Raw genomic sequence first — 17,895 nt, 5'->3', positions numbered from 1 at the left:
TATTTTGTTGAGATGTGTGCCTTCTATGCCTAATTAACTAAGAGTTTTATCATGAAAGGATATTAAGTTTTATCAAATTCTTTTTCTCATCTTTTGAGATGATCATATGATTATTTTCTCTTTTTTAAGTTTATTTATTTTGAGAGAGAGAGAGAGAGAAAGCATGAGACAGGGAGGGACAGAGAGAAAGGGAGAGAGAGAGAATCCCAAGTGGTCTCCACACTGTCAGTATGGATCCCAATGCAGGGCTTGAACCCACAAGCTGTGAGATCACATGCTGAAGATCATGTGCTGAGATCATGTGCTTGACCTGTGCTGAAGGCAGATACTTAACCAACTGAGCCATCCAGGTACCTCATCATATGATTCTTTTCTTTCATTCTATTAACGTAATGTATGACATTGACTGATTTGTGTATGTTGAACCATTTTTGTATCACAGGGATAGATTCCACTTGATCATGGTGAATGATCCTTTAATGTGTTGCTGAATTCTGCTTGCTAGTATTTTACTGAGAATTTTTACATCTATATCTATCAGGGATACTGGCCTGTAGTTTTCTTTCTTAGTAGTATCATTTTTTGGTTTTGGTATTGGGATAATGTTGGCCTTGTGAATGAGTTTAGAAGTAGTCCCTCATCTTTAATTTTTTTAAAAAAGTTTAAGAAGGATTGGTGTTCATTCTTTTTTAAATGCTTGGTAAAATTCACCAGTGAAACCATCTAGTCCTGGGTTTTTCTTACTTGGAATATTTTTGATCACTGACTAAATCTCCTTACTAGTAATTGATCTATTCAGAATTTCTGTTTCTCCTGATTCAGTGTGGGAAATTGTATGTTTCTAATTTTTTTTTCATTTCTTCTAGGTTGTTTAATTTGTTGGCTTATAGTTGTTCATCATAGCCTTTTGTGATCCTTTAAATTCCTGTAATATCAGTTGTAATGTCTCCTTTTTCATTTATAATTTTGTTGATTTGGACCCTTTTTTTTTTTTCCTGGTTAGTCTAGCTAAGTGTTTGGTGATTTTGTTTATTCTTTCCAAGAACCAACTCTTAGTTTGTTAATTTTTTATATTTTTTAATTTCATTTATTTCTTCTCTAATTTTTTAATTTCCTTTCTTCTGCCAGCTTTGGACTCAGTTTTTTCCTCTTTTTCTAGTTCCTTAAGGTATAGAGTTAAGTTGTTTTTTTGTGGGGGGGATTGTCTTGTCTTGCTTCTTAATGTAGGCATTTATTGCTATGAATTTCCCTCTGAGGACTGCTTTTGTTGTATACCATAAGTTTTGGTATGTTGTGTTTCCTTTTCATCTGTCTCAAGAGAATTTTATTTCTTCCTTTCATTTCTTCTTTGACCGATTGGTTTTTCAGAAGAGTGCTGTTTAATTTCCATGTATTTTTGAATTTTCCAGTTTTCCTCTTGTTATTGATTTATAGTTTCATGCTATTGTGGTCAGAGACAATGCTCAGTATGATTTCAGTCATTCTGAATTTTCCAAGACTTGTTTTGTGGCCTAACATATGGTTTATCAAAGAAAATGTTCTATGCGTGCTTGAGAAGAATGTATATTCTGCTGTGGTTGGAAAGAGTATTCTGTGTATGTCCATTAGATCCATTTGGTTTCTGTCTGGGTGATCTATCCATTGTTGAGAGTGATGTTTTAAAGTCCCCAACTATTATTGTATTACTCTTTAATTCTCTTTTTAGCTCTGTTTGTTTTGGTTTATATATTTAGGTGCTCTAATCTTGGGCACATACATATTTATAAGTGTTATATCTTCATTTCTGATAAACAGCTGTACCAGGTATAGTATTTTTGGTTGACAATTTTTTCCTTTCAATAGTTTAAATATGTCATCCCATTCTCCCCTGGCCTGAAATGTTTCTGTTGAGAAATCCACCGATAATCTTACGGGGGTCCCTTGTATGTAACTTTTGCTGCTTTTAAAGCTCTTTCTTTCTGGGGTGGCTCAGTTGGTTCAGCGTCTGACTCTTGATTTCAGCTCTGGTCATGATCTCATGGTTGTGAGATTGAGCCCTGAGTTGGGCTCTGCTGAGCGTGGAGTCTTCTTGGAATTCTCTCTCTCTCTCTCTCTCTCTCTCTCTCTCTCTCAAAATAAATAAATAAATATTTTTTAAAAATACTGTTTTGTCTCCGACTTTTGACAGTTTAATTATAATGCACCTCAGTGTAGTCCTATTCAAGTTCAACATTTTTGGAAACTTTTGGGCCTCATGGATCTGGATGTCCATATCTCTCCCCAGGTTTGGGAAGTTCTCAGCCATTGTTTATTTATTTTTATTCAAGTATAGTTAACATACAGTGTTATATTAGTTTCAGGTGTATGGTATAACAGACATTATTGTTTTAAATGTACTTTCTTCCCCTTTTTCTTCTCTTTCTAGAATTCTCACATGTGAATATTGTGTCTTTTCATTGCATCTTATAAGTCTTGTAGGCTTTCTTCACTCTTTTTTATTCTTTTTCCTCTTTGCTTCTATGATTGGATAGTTTCTAATGTCCTGTCCTCCAGGTCACTGATTCTTTTTTCTCAAGTTTGCTTTTGAAATTCTCTGTTGAATTCTTCAGCTTAGCTGAGATTCTCTAGGATTTCTGTTTGTTGTTTTCATTCTTGTTGATAGTTTTTATTGCTTTGTCAATCTTCTTTTGTTCTCACATTGTTTTTATAATTTCATTTAGCTGTCTTTGTGTTCTTGTGGTTCATTTAACTTCTTTAGGAGGAATATTCTGAATTCTTCATCTGAGGGTTCATAAATCTACATTTTTTAAGATCAGTTATTAGCTTTATTAGTTTCTGTTGGTGGTGCCATATTTACCTAGTATTTTATGAGTGTTGACTCCTTATGTTGATATTTGCACATTTGAGTAATAAGGTTCCTCTTCAGACTTTACAGGTCTGCTTTGGCAGAGACAGATATTTGCCAGTCATCTCAGCTTGGGTTTCTGGGTTCATCTGCTGGTAATGTTTTTGGGCAGGTGGGGCTGACTATTATGGTCTAATTTGCAGTGAAGCAGCTCTTTGAGTTCTGAGATTGGGGATGGGGACATTGTGTCACTGGCTCTAAATAGTTGGTTGGATTGCTAGTTTGTTTCTCTACCCATGTGAGTCTGTAAGATGGGCTCCACAGTTTCCTGGATTCTCTGGTCAGGCTTACTAGATAGTTGGGACTGAGTACTCTATTCAATTTGAGATGGGGTTATTAATTAGCTTCCTTGCCTTGGCTTGGCAGCACACCAGTCCAAGGGCCTGTGTAGCTTGTTGTTGGGGAACCCAAATCAAGCAAGAGAGTACAGTGAATTCCCTTGTCAGGTGAGGCCACTGGTTTTGCTCTGCAGATGAAGAAAGCCACAGGCTGCACTCTCTATTCAAGTGTCACTGTAAACAAGACTGTTAGATGGCCTATGCAGTTTTCCATATGGTCTGGTTAGGTCCCCTGGTCAGGCAGTCTGGAGACTGTATTCAGTAATATGCAGAGCTATGAATTAGTTTCCTTGTCTGGGTGCAGTGGGAGAAGCAGCTCTAAGGCTGCTAAAGCTCATTGTTGCCTTAACTCAAGCTGACCCACCCCTCACCTCCCAAGTTCTCTGGTTTTCCAGGTCCACTGGCTTGGCTTTGAAAACTATCAGCTCTGTCTATCCTTTCAAATTAAGTGCCACCAGACCACACAGCTTCTAGGTATTCTTACCAGCTCTTCTGGTCAAATGGGACCAAGAGCCACAGTGGGTAGGTGGAGCTGTGTCTCAGCTCCATTGTGTAGGCAGGAAAGGGAGAGTCTCAAATTCCTAAACAACCTCTCCATTTGGGAGGGGCTGGGAGCTACACCCACCCTTGGCTATAAATTAACTTCCTCTGCACAGGAATCTTCCACCAATGGTACTGGCTTTGCTTTGGAGGTGATCAGTTTTGCCTGCCTGCCTCTCTACTCAAACACTGTTGGGCCACACAGCTTCCAGGTGTTCCTACCAGCTCCTCCAGTCAGATGTCACTAAGAGACATTCTCCACAGTAGGTGGGACTGTGACTCAGCTCCTTGCCTCCATGTGGGCACACCAGACTCTAGGACTGGCAAAACTTTTCATTTGACTATCCAGTTCAGGCAGATCTGCACACCACTGAGCTCCTTGTTTAGAGTACACTATAGACTCAGTTCTGCAGATGAGCAAAACCCATTATTTTGGATTATTTTTTTGCCACTGCCGATGTGAACTCACTGTGCCAACACCCACTCGTGTGGTAATTGTTGTAAGCTCCTCCCCATTTCTCCATCACAATCAGATTCCCAGTGGTTGAACCCTGCAGATTCCCCTGCAATCACTGCAGGGTGAGATCAGAGTAGTGGCTCTCATAAAGTGACCCACATTACTAGGATAAGTGGGAGGTTTGCTGTCCCCCAGGCTCTTTTTTTCCTACTGGAGGAGCCAGGGGCTCAGGGAAGATGGCAATGTGGTCAGTGTGTAGCTCCTCTTACCCCTGTATTGCAGTCTGTCTTAGTCTCTGTGGTGCAGGGGATATTTAAACTTTATCCCCAGGGTCTAGGATTCTCTCAGGGATATCTTGTTCTTGAATAGTTGTTAGTTGTTCTTGTGAGTGAAAATGAAGTCAGGAATGACCTGTGTCACCATCTCGGTACTGTCACTCCCTTCAAAAGTGATTTTATAGGGGCGCCTGGGTGGCTCAGTCGGTTAAGCGTCCGACTTCAGCTCAGGTCATGATCTCACGGTCCGTGAGTTCAAGCCCCGCATCGGGCTCTGTGCTGACAGCTCAGAGCCTGGAGCCTGTTTCGGATTCTGTGTCTCCCTCTCTCTCTGGCCCTCCCCTGTTCATGCTCTGTCTCTCTCTGTCTCAAAAATAAATAAATGTTAAAAAAAATTTTAACACTTTAAAAAAAAAGTGTTTTTATGGGGCACCTGGGTGGCTCAGTTGGTTGAGTGTCCAACTTCAGCTTAGGTCATGATCTCATGGCTCATGAGTTCAAGCCCTGCATCAAGCTCTGTGCTTACAGCTCAGAACCTGGAGCCTGATTCCGATTCTGTGTGTGTGTGTGTGTGTGTGTGTGTGTGTGTGTGTGTCCCTGCCCCTCTCCCCCTCATGCTGTGTCTGTCTCTCTCAAAAATAATAAATAAACATTTAAAAATTTCTTTTAAAAAGTGTTTTTATAATGGAATTGTTTTCTTAATTTTCTTTTGGGTTGTTCATTGCTGGTGTATCGAAACACAGCTGATTTTGCATGTTGATCTTGTGCCCTGAAACTTTGTTGAATTCATTTTTGTCTCGCACAGGTTTTTTTTTCTTGGTTAAATCTTTTAGATTTTCTATATCTAAGATCATGTCATTTGTGATTAAAGACAGTTTTACTTTTTCAAAGAAGGTGTTTTTATAGTTAGTTATTTATTTTAAGAAATCTCTGCCTACCACAAAGTTGCAAAGACAGTCTATGCCTTCTTCCAGCACCTTTGTAGTTTTCACTTTTACATTTAGGTTTGATACATAAAATGTTTTTTTTTAAAGTGTATGGCATTATAATGCTATATTATCATGATTACTGCTGCTTTGGAGCAAATCTTAAAATCAAATTGTCTCCAACATTGTTCTTTTTCAAGATTGTTTGGTTATTCTAGATTATTTGCATTTTCATGTATGTTTTAAAAATTAACTTGTAATTTTTTACAAAATTTACAGGATTTTTTTAACCTTTCTTCTTTTGTGCCTCAAATTACTTAGTCTGTGTTTTGCAGTTTTCAATGTCATTTATTATTTCTGCCTGTGTGTCAAATCTGTTATTAAGCTTCCTCAATGAACTTTTCATTTAGAATATTGTATTCTTCAGTTCTGAAATTTTCATTTGTTTGTCTTTCACAGTTTCTAGTTTTCCACTGAGATTTGTCATCTGTTTATTCATTATATTAACCTTTTTCCTTTGAATTCAGAACATGTTGATAATAGCTATTTTATTTTATTTTTATTTTTTTACATAGTAAACAGTTATGCTGAGGCTAAGTCCCAACCTTTTGTTGGCTTCTACTCAGACGGCTACTGGAAATAGATTGTCTTTCTTTTGCTAAAGACAATTACGGCCCCTGCCTTTGAAAATCTTATTGTTTGTGTAAGTGGACAGAACTATCATACCCAAGGTGGAAGGCTTATTGTGAAAACCACCTCTTTAAGGCCAAGGCCTTCAAGGTTGAGTAAGATTTAGGTACACAAAAGAGGGAGTGTCAGGGCTTTAGCTTGTCTACTAATTCCAACATCTTTGCCATTTCAGATCTGCCTCTCTTTTCTTCTGGTTGCAGGTTAAACTTTTCTATTCCTTTATACATCTAGTAAATTTTTGGAGGTGTGCTGGATATTGTGAATTTTAACTTGTTGAGAGTCTGGGTTGATTTTATTGTCTTCCTTGAACAATTGTTGAATTTTGCTGTGGCAGGAAGTTAATTTATTTATAAATCAGTTGACTCTTTCACGGTTTCTTAGGGCAGGTTTTATGTAGTTCTTACTCTGCACCACACTGGCCTTCCTCCTAAAAGGTGGTGATTTCAGATCAGTTGCACGCCCAAAGTGTCAGTGAGGCATCTCCACTCTGGCTGGCCAGGATTCCTGCCACCCCCAGCTCTACGCATCCCTGGCATCTTGCATCCGCTCCCAGTACATAGTAGCCCCACTCTGCTGTACCTCACAGGGTCTTGCCTTGGGTATGAACAGGTTAGTATTTACCCAAAATCTTAAAAAAAAAAAACCTATTAGACAGATTTCTATAGTTTCTTCTGTATGCATTTTCCCCTTCTCTCCTCCAAAATTGGAGGAGACTGCTCCAAAATTCTAGTCACTCCATCAGCCCCAAACTTAGGTATCTGCTTCCTTGGCTCAGCAAGACTAGTGGGCACTAGTCTTTGGCTTCCCCTCTCTGTGCCTAGGGAGAGATTTGGGATATCCAGGCAGGTGTCTTCATGTATTCCTCTCTCTGAGTGACCATGGTTCTATGCTAAGTGTCTTTTAATAACTGAAAGCAGTTGCTTCCGATATTTTGCCATTTTTCAATTGTTTATAGCCAGATGAGTTTATTATTGGCAGTCTTTTCACTGTGGCTGGGAATGGAAGCCACCCATATCATTTTTTACGGATATGGCAAAAAAGCACATTAAGTCTTGGGCTTCAGATGTTTTCTTCATGTTTTAGATTTGGTGTCATCTTTGAAACCAGAATTTCGGTTTTGTTCCTTTACTGCTACTAATACAATGTGCAGCTATAAAGCAAAGTAAAAGTATCTGCAAAGGATAACATATGTCTTGTGAAAGCATTATATTCTTGTAAGATGTACTTCTATGTTAGGATGTATTTTATAGGAGAACTCTGAAAAACATTTGGAATTTCAGTTTTACTTAAAACAAGTTCATCTTTTTATCATAGGCAGGTCCTCTGTATGATTTATACATACGACACAAAGGTGTTTATTTAAATAGAAATACAATATCTGTGGCATTTAAGGCATTCCATCTCTGGTTTGGCAGAGAGTAAGTACAGATTTCTATCATGTTTGAAATATAGCATCTGATGTTTTATAGTGGATGAAATATTCCCAATCCAATTATTTCGGTTATATTGCTGGTACGTGTTAACAGGAGGACTGTTTTGTGTTGTGTTTATTTCCTCTATGGTCTTATGGGAACTTTTTATTTTATTTTATTTTTTAATTTTTTTTTTCAACGTTTATTTATTTTTGGGACAGAGAGAAACAGAGCATGAACGGGGGAGGGGCAGAGAGAGAGGGAGACACAGAATCGGAAACAGGCTCCAGGCTCTGAGCCATCAGTCCAGAGCCCGACGCGGGGCTCGAACTCACGGACCGCGAGATCGTGACCTGGCTGAAGTCGGACGCTCAACCGACTGCGCCACCCAGGCGCCCCTTATGGGAACTTTCTAAAGCTAACTGTCTTGTGTACTTATTTAAAACACTCCCCACATTATTATTCCTCATAGGGGGAAATGTGAAAGCATCAAGATATCATATCGCTTTTTCAGGTCAACTGCATGTGGGAGTCACTCTCCAGGGTAAATGTGTGTTCAGGTTGTGAAAAGAATCACAATGTCTTCTCAAAATAAAGAACTCCTCTGGCTATGATATAATAGGATAACAATCTGAGCATATCTTTCCACGTGTGCTACCAAACACCTCCTTTTTTGAAAATCTCTGACTTCAGTTTCAGTTGAAAATTAAAGGCAACAGATAATGAATGCGTTGTTCAGTTTGACCTAACAAGAAGCCTTTTAGGAGGCTCACCTAAGGATCCAGTCTTCCAGATGTTACATCTTTAACTCTCTGGCTTATTATGACTTTGCAAATCTTGGTAAGAAAAAAAAATCTAAGGGGCACCTGGCTGGCTCAGTTGATTAAGTGTCCAACTTCAGCTCAGGCCATGATTGCATGGTTCATGAGTTCGAGCCCCACATCAGGCTTTGTGCTGTCAGCACAGATCCTGCTTCATATCCTCTGCCCGCCTCCCTCTCTGCTCCCTCTCCCCACTCACGCTCTCTTTCTCAAAATAAATAAAAACATATTTAAAAAAAATAAAAAAAGTAAGGTACAGACACCTAATAAAATGTTATTACAAATTATGTAATTTATACACTTAAGCAATCATATCCTTCTGTGAATTGTTCTATCATTCCCTACAAATGCTTATAGATTATTTTTTCTCAATATGACAGTAGTACATCCTGCTGTGATTGTATAAGCCCCATTTGAGTACTTGTGCTGTGCTTATTACATAGGCAGTCTTTAAGCAAAACACACTGTATTTTGTTTTTCCTGATAGTTCCACATGTACTCTACAGTGGCAGTGACTCCAGAAACAGAAGACCCAAGTTTAAATTTAGTCTCTGCCACTTAGTAACTAAATGACCTTGTGCAAACTACTTAACCTTTCCAGGACCACTGTACATGTTAAATGGTTATTAAGATAGTACTTGCTTCATAAGAGAGTTGAGAAAATTAAAACGGGTTATGCAGGTCAGATCAGTGCCTGGCACATTGTAAGCACTCAGGAAGACTTAACCACCACCACCATCATCATCATCATCATCATCATTACTGTTTACAAAGCTCTTTGAAATCAGCTCGTTGAGGGGCATCTGGGTGGCTCAGTCGGTTAAGCATCTGACTTCAGCTCGGGTCTTGATCTCGTGCTTCGTAAGTTCAAGCCCTGCGTCAGGCTCTGTGCTGATAACTCAGAGCCTAGAGCCTGTTTCAGGTTCTGTGCGCTTCTGTCTCTCTCTGCCTCTCCCCCACTCACGCTCTGTCTCTCAAAAATGAATAAAAGTTAAAATTAAAAAAAAATTTTTTAGCTTTTGTTCATTTTTGAGAGGGAGAGACAGAACATGAGTGGGGAAGGGCAGAGAGAGAGGGAGACACAGAATCTGAAGCAGGCTTCAGGCTCTGAACTGTGAGCACAGACCCCGACATGGAGCTTGAACTCAAGAACTGTGAGATCATGACCTGAGTCGAAGTCAGACACTTAACCGACTGAGCTACCCAGGTGCCCCTAAAAATATTCTTTTAATTAACTCATTGATTGTTGGGGCACCTCAGGCTCAGTTGGTTAAACCTCGGACTTCAGCTCATGTCATGATCTCATGGTCTGTGAGTTTGAGCCCTGCATTGGGCTTTGTACTGACAGCTCAGAGCCTGGAGCTGCTTTAGATTCTGTGTCTCCCTCTCTCTCTGCCCCTCCCCTGTTTGCATTCTGTCTCTCTGTCTCTCTCAAAAATAAACATTAAAAAAATAAAGAAATAAAATTAGCTCATTGTGTGTTTACAACAGGCCCTTAAAGTAAATATTGTTATCTCCATTTTATAATAAGGAAATCAAACTCAAGATACAGGGTTGTTTTTTTTTTAAACTCTAAAAAGCTGTATTTTGGTCTCAATTTTCCTAGGTAACATTAAAACATTCAGACTTTTTTTAATGTTGATAATGTTGTTTAGTTTAACTTGGTTATCTGCTTCAATTAAGTGATAATTTCATAGGTACCAAGTTTTTTTTTTTGTTTTTTTTTTTTTTTGGCCAGAGTTCAAGACTGTGATATATTTTGCTAAAAGGAAATGTGGCTAATTCTGTTTAGTCCCCTACCATATCCGTTACAGTTAACAATACAGAGCTGTTCACTATCGCACATGAGGAACAGGTTAAAGGCATAGCACTTTGCCTGTCATGTAACATGTCAATCCCCCTCCATGCTTCTTTTTCCTTCAAAATAAATGCATCTAAAGTTTTCAACTGTTAATCTTTTGAGAAGTTATTTCTTTGATTCTAATTCTGAATTCTCAGGTATATAAGATCCCTCTTATCAATGTGGACAATTTATTTTTCAAATCATTTGTAGCTTGGCCTCCTGAAAGACTAGTCTGTCTCTAGGACTATTTTTGTGTGTTCTCTATGTAAGAGGCTCCTCAAACTTTTTTCCATTCCCATAGCAAGGTTCCACCACCCGAATGATCTTTTAGAAGGAGATTCACCTAAATATCAGTAATTATAGTTAACTTATCAACCCATAGAAAAATAACCACAGCACATGACGTTCTTTAGGGATCCTTTTAAGCACTGATTTAGACTGAGTGTGTGATTTAGGTTACTTTCCACTTCTTTTAAGAGCTAAACACAACCTAAGAAAGGAAAGTTCTTTGAAGTGAGAGCTGGTTGACCATTTCCTGCAAAGAGTGTCCAATCTAGTTGAAAATATCTTGGAAATGTCTCCGGATTCATCAGCAAGTGCTGGGGGAAGACGTCACTGTGGGATTTCTACCGAACTTTATGTTCTGATAAACAATGTGGTACGGGTAGTTCCCACTGGTAAATTCTTTTTCTCTTGGGAGGAGCAAGCAAACTTCCTTGTTCATTTTCAAGCTTTGTTTAAAGGGCAGCAGAGGGTAAGACAGAAAGAACCTGGGAGTGATCAAATGCCAAGGAGGACCACCTCTTGAAATCAGTGAGTGCTAAGGAGAATATTTCAGTGTAGTTCTATTCCTCTTTAAGTACAACATAAGTAAATAAAAAGAGTTTCTTGGAAAATAAGCTATTTCCAACTAACCACCACTTGTGCCCTATTTTAATCTCCATCCTAACACTTTGTGGTAGAATCCAGATGGCAAAGGTTATCTTGGAATTAATGCTTTCCTTAGATGAATGGCTGTATTCAAGAGGCTGATAGGATGACATAGCAGTGGTGAAAGGTCCTCAGCAGTAACAATAACAGAGAAAGAGCCCAACAGGCGGTTTTGCAAGCTTTGCCCCTGAACGAAAGCCAAGAGAACATATTGCTTGTCACCAAACTCAGAATAAAAATAATACTAGAATTTTCACAGAAGTGAGCACATGAAAATTTCCTGCTTATTAAGCTGTTTCCATTAGGAAATGGTCCCATATATTAAAATTTTCATAGTAGAATGCATCCCATCACCTGGGCACTCTGATTGTTTTAGTTTCATTTTTTCCAGAAAAATTACTTAAGTAATTGCTGTTTATAGAAAAGGATGCTTATTTTCTTTAAGAAAGAAGGATAGGGGCGCCTGGGTGGCGCAGTCGGTTAAGCGTCCGACTTCAGCCAGGTCACGATCTCGCGGTCCGTGAGTTCGAGCCCCGCGTCGGGCTCTGGGCTGATGGCTCAGAGCCTGGAGCCGGTTTCCGATTCTGTGTCTCCCTCTCTGTCTGCCCCTCCCCCGTTCATGCTCTGTCTCTCTCTGTCCCAAAAAAATAAATAAACGTTAAAAAAAAAATTTAAAAAAAAAAAAGAAAGAAGGATAATGTGCCAATAAAAATAAAGAAAGAAAACATAGCTCACAATTTATTTGAATGCCTTTAGAGAATGTTAAGCTAGGTTCTCAAAGCCACATTTATTTGTGGGTTGTTTTAGAATTTAGAGGAATATTATCGAACCCCAAATAACAATAACCACAGTCTCTTTTTAACCTGTTCTCCGTATCCCTTCCTATAACCAAAAAGAAAAACAAAGAAAAAACTATCCCCATATAGTCTCATCCCAACCTCTCTTTTCAGTATTCATCCCCTCTCCTACTCTTCCTAAAAGCAGCCACAAAACAATGAAAAATAAAATTTACTGAGTCAGACTGAGCAGAGCTGGTTCACAGCTTTCTCTCTCTTATAATTCAACATCCATAAAATGAGCATCAGCATTAGAACTCAATCCCTGAGGGTTATTTTCACTGTAGTTTTATAAGGTAAATCTTGAATCCAAGTTTTTACTGCCTGACATTGTTCATTTTAATTCTTATTTCTATTTTCTCTCCTGCTGACGGCCACTCTCAAGATCTCTCACATCAGAAGTCTTTATTTTCTCATTTCCAACTCTGGATAATGTAAGAGAAAACACAGGCCCCAAGTGGTGTTTTATGAGTCAGTAAGGTGCTCCCGTGTCCCGAATGGCATGCGAACCAGGGAATCATTTGGAGTTGCAAGTTTCAATAGCGAAACTCTATAACTTTCTTGGCCCTAATAAAACCAGGTCACAGCTGCCTGGCTTCCTAATTTGGTTTGATGTACTGTGAATTCCCAAGGGGATAAGTCACTCTCTTATTCATATGAGAGTACAGGAACCATTCCAAAGCAAAAATCAGTTGGAGTTTATCTGTGATTTTAAAGGCGCTCTACCACTCCACCATGCAGATAATCTAGAGCTGACTCTCATCAATCACTTACCATATTGGAGAGGGATTATATGGCAGTTTTTCATCTTTTGAGATACGAACTTTATTACCGTGAATATTCACTACAATAGTCTTGCCAGGGGATTTCTTTTTCTGCTTTAGGAATTGCAGATGGATATCGATTATAAAACACTGAACATGACACCAATAACATGGAGAGAAAATGAAAGTTAAAAAAATTAATTATAAAGTATCTTAATAAACCGAGTCTTATATCATGTCTAAGAGAGAGCATTATTATATATTTCTATTGTTACCTGCAAGCTCACAAGAACACCATTACCCATCACCTTGCTTTATAAGATTTGACGAGGCAGAAAGATCTTCCCTGTTGGTCATCAAATTGAGACGCAGTGTGACTTTACACACTGTTGCATCTCAGAATTTGGCTGTGTTCTATCTTTGTGGTTTCCCAGAGCCAACCACTTCAGGTTGTTTGGGTCTCTGCCAGTGACTATGTCACTGATGCTTTTAATAAAGGGACCCAACCACCTTCTGGAAAACCTCCTTGCTTTATTAGAACTTTCAAGAGCTATCAATGCTGTTTTATTAGTGTTTATTAAAAAAGAAAAAAAATAAAGTAGCCAACACAGTCTATGTAGTCTGCTTTGTTTTCCTTCTTTTATGGCATAAAATAGAACATGTGTCATGAAAAAGTTCATGCAATTCCCAACTGTGTGTTGAATGCCTACTGTGGGTCAAACTTTGCACAAGACAAAACAGATATCAAGAAGACACATGACCTTGTCCTGAAGGAGCTGCACAGAATATCACTTTTTAAAAAACTTAATCAAATAACAAAATTAATCTGTGAAATGTGAAATTTGTATGATGCCATATTTGGTATGATACTTAAAAGTATACAAAATTGAGGTTAGGTGACTTTATTATATATGAAATAAGTTAATAAGTGATAAACAAGGCTTCACAATAATTGAAAAGTAGTGGATCACTCAATGAATGGTATAGGGAAAACTATTTAGAAAAAAATGTAAATGATACTAGCCTCAAGTAGAACACCAAAAAGGTAGATTAATGGTTAATTGTATTAAGAACCATATAAAATAGAAGGAAATGTTCTATGTATGTAATGGTCTTAGGATAGGGAAGGAGTTTCTAGATACAAGTCATGGAGGAAAGAACAAATGTTAAATTTGATAACATAATGTAGAAGTTATATGTAGAAATTTTGTAAATTAAAACACAAGTGATAAACTTCATAAAATACTTACAAAATATAAAAACAAATTAATACCTCTAATAATTGTATATTTCATATGAGTCAACTAATATTACTAACTATATAGTAGAAAAATAGGAAATGAGATAGAAATACACAGTGAAAGAAATTCAAAGAAGTGCTGAACATGAACATATATTAAACTTTATTAGTGATCAAAGAAATCTAATTAAAATAGCAATAATAAATAAATTTTTGCCTATCATATTGATGATCTTTTTAATATAATAACAACACAATGAAGATCTACAAGCAATCTCAATCAATTCTGATTGATACTAAGACGACTTTTCTGGAAATCTGTTTAACGTTAAGTATTACAAAATATGTTAAAGTTATTGTTCTTTGATCAAATAATGCCAATTCTAGAAAAGTGTTCAAAACTAATTATAAAACACTTATGTGAAAATACATTCATCACAGTGCTATTTACTATTTTCAAAATTGTAAGAAACTTAATTGTTTTGTTATAAAGAAATAAACACCCTTAGTGACTTTATTTATTTTTTTATTTTTTTATTTTTTTACACTTCTTTATTTTTGAGAGACAGGGAGAGACAGAGCACAAATGGGGGAGGGGCAGAGAGAGACGGAGACACAGAATCCGAAGCAGGCTCCAGGCTCTGAGCCATCAGCACAGAGCCCGACGCGGGGCTTGAACTCACAATCTGTGAGATCATGACCTGAGCTGAAGTCGGACGCTCAACCGACTGAGCCACCCAGGTGCCCCACCTTGTAGTGACTTTTTGATTACAGATTTTGAATCACTATTTTTCAAAATAACTTAATGACAGGAGGGCAATCTCTTGAGATATTGATAAGTGCAAAATTTTATATATACTAAAATACTTTTTAAAATACATATATTCATTCAACAGACAAAATTCATGAAACTTTTACTATGTTACAAGTAATGTTCTAGGTGTTTTATGCTTTAAAACTCACATAAGCCCTAATAAGTAGGTACTATTTGTATCCTCATCTTAAAGAAGGAAAAAAATTAAGGCACTTGATTAAAAACTTGCCTAAGATCATCTTTGCTGGAAAAAATAAGGTCTGTATCCTCATACAGCTTACAATCTAAAAGGAGAGAAAGACATTAATCAAAGAATTATCAAAATAAATGCGAAATTATAGCAGTGAGAATAACCCATAAAGTAGAGGTCCATTCTAGAGGGACTGACTTCGTCTGAGAGACAAGCAAGAAGTCCCTTGCTTCAAGGGACCATGATTGAGCTGACAATTTAAGCAAGAGTAAGTGTGAAATGATTAGTGGGTAAACAAAAAGGCTAGAATATCCCAGGATGAGGGAACAGCATGTGCAAAAACTTTCTGGTAGGAAGGTGCATGGCATGATGGGGAGAATTGATAAAGCTAAGGCAGTTAGAGCAAAGAGAGTAGGAGAGAATATGATGTGAGACAACATTCGAAACACAACCAGTGGTCCACAGATGCTCATTTATAGGTTAGCGTATTTATAGGGAGCCTGCGGGGCCAGATGACTTGACCAAGTCATCTACTTGGTGATGGTCTGAAATAGGTCTGGTTTCCAGACCAGAACTTCTTCCACCACATTACGTTTGCTTTAGTACAGAGGTTTTCAAACTTTCTGGGTACCAGAATCTTATGCAACATTTCCAATAAATGAAAGAGATCAAAACATTGTAGTAATATATAGCGTTTTGTTTTGTTTTGTTTTGTTTTGTTTTAGTTTCACAGTTTATCTTTTACATGTAAAGTCAGTGAAAAGAATGGAGCTGTTTTAATAACACAAAAATGTGAATGGGCAGTGGATGATATTTGTAGTTTTATGTCAAAGAATACAATATATTTCTGTAGTTTGTTTTTTTCTGGAATATGGGGAAAATCCTGTTCCAACAGAATAAGTAGTTGCAAATGGTAACAGTTTTAATAGTTTGTATGGGAGTCTTAGAATAGTTTCAATTACATTGAAATAGAAGCTGAAAGAAAAGTAGAAATTCTTCTATTTTAAAAGTAAATTGTTAAAAATATCTAACAAATATTCTCTTCCTTAATTTCCAAGCATTCAACATGGGGACTGTCAATGACAGATTCCTCAGCTGGGTCAGATCTTCAGTGAACCCTGGTGAATGTCATTTCAGTCTATGTAAGCTGCTATAGCAAAAACACCACATACTAGGTGGCTTAGACAACACAAATTTATTTCTCACATTTCTGGAGGCTGGGAAGTCCAAAACAGACACATCAACTGATTTAGTGTCTGGTAAGGGCCCACTTGCTGGTTTCTAGATGGCCATCTTCTCACTGTGTCTTTGCATGGGAGAGGGAGAGAAGGGAGATCTCCGGGTCTCTTTTATCAGGGCACTAATCCCATTCATGAAGACTCCACCCTCATGACCTAATCACCTCCCCAAAGTCCCACCCCTAATACCATCATATTTGGAGGTCAGTTTTTAACATATGAATTTAGGGTGACACAAGTTGTGGGGGACATTTAGTCCATAGTAAGTGTTATAACATTATGAGACATTCAATGTCATTAAAAAAAAACAAAACAAAACAAAAAACAGATTATCCAGGAAGAAGATATCTCACTCTCTGCCTCAGCTTGATATTCAGGTACATTTCCAGTCAAATGTGTTTCATTGCTGACACTTTGTCTGTGGTTTTAAGTCTTACTGTAACATGATCCTGCACTGCTAAATTGAGCTTGTTATGTTTATGACAAAACAAGTCAGCAAGGTATGCAAACCAGTGAAACCAATTTTTTGAGAGATACCTCACTAAAGGAAATTTTGAAAAAGTGAATTCCTATCAGCACCTTGCCATAAACTCTCAAGGAATTTTGGTATGAAAAGGTCTAGAACACTGCACATATTGACATGCCCCCCCCACCAAAAAAAACCGCTGTGATTTAAAGACAATGTCTTAATGATATTTACAATTAGAATGATCTTAAAGCATTGCCTTGTCAGATCTTTTTAGCAGCTTGTATTCTCCTATGACACATAAATAGCTTTTCAGAAATAGTTTTTATGCAAGGCACAAGACACGGTTTTTTCCCTAACACTCTTTATAAACCGCCTTCCACAGCTTTTTAAAAAAATTCTTATTAATTTCGTTTGTCATTTCATTTGTTGGAATGTTAAAAATGAATCTACCCACTCAACCTAACCATTTCTTCTGTGTGACAAGTGTTTAATAAAATACCATATTTTTCCTGCAAAAACCTACTGAAGAAAGAAAGAAAAGGAAAATGAGCCATAATGGTAGTCTTGAAATGTTGAATTTGTAAATCTTATACATAATCTTAGTCTTTAAATAAATTTAATACTTCTGTTGTATTCATGTTCTTAGACTATTTTCTGGCTTATAACACTATGTTGCTAATTGTCTAATTGCCTTTACAATAGCAGCCTACTCATCTATTATACTTGTTAGCACACAGTTTAATGAGTCTTCTCTGGAGAAAAAGGTGTTTCTTCCCCACATACTATATAATACTTTTTGTCATTACTCCAGTTTTTTCCTGTAAAATTTATGCTAAATTAACCTGAGAATCTTACTCTTATGCTCACAATGTTTTGTGTTAAAATAACATTGTAAGTTGGCAGAAAGGATAGGATCACTGTGCAAAAATTTCACAGCCTAAAATACTGTGAGGACTTGGGTGACTTTTATCTTTGTAAAAAGTGAATACTGTCACTAATAACACTCGATGCAATTTTCAAGTGGCTCTCTGGGAGATTCTTGCCCACATTGCTTTCATTTTGCTCACAATGTGGTGAACAGTGGTGACAAAATCCGTTTATGTCAGTATATCAAGTTATTGTTTTATTTTTATGCTCTTGTACAATCCACTGTCATTTTCTTTCCAAATTGCTGGTTTTAAAAGGCGACTTGTTTCTAATTTAAAAGTTCTTATTACATTTTTGTTAG

The 17,895-nt window shown here is 37.4% G+C and overlaps 1 protein-coding gene across 1 annotated transcript in view; it reads left to right on the top strand.

The window, feature by feature from the left end:
• The window catches only part of PDE7B (phosphodiesterase 7B), a 320,081-nt gene that overhangs the window by 66,376 nt on the left and 235,810 nt on the right, over window positions 1–17,895 (top strand). The gene's annotated exons all lie outside the window — the stretch shown is intronic.

The sequence above is a fragment of the Herpailurus yagouaroundi genome, unplaced genomic scaffold (assembly GCF_014898765.1).
Source record: "Herpailurus yagouaroundi ecotype Mexico unplaced genomic scaffold, PumYag 198, whole genome shotgun sequence".
Taxonomy (NCBI): Eukaryota; Metazoa; Chordata; class Mammalia; order Carnivora; family Felidae; genus Herpailurus; species Herpailurus yagouaroundi.
Note: the sequence above shows the minus strand (reverse complement) of the source record. Positions and strands in the feature narration are given on the sequence as shown.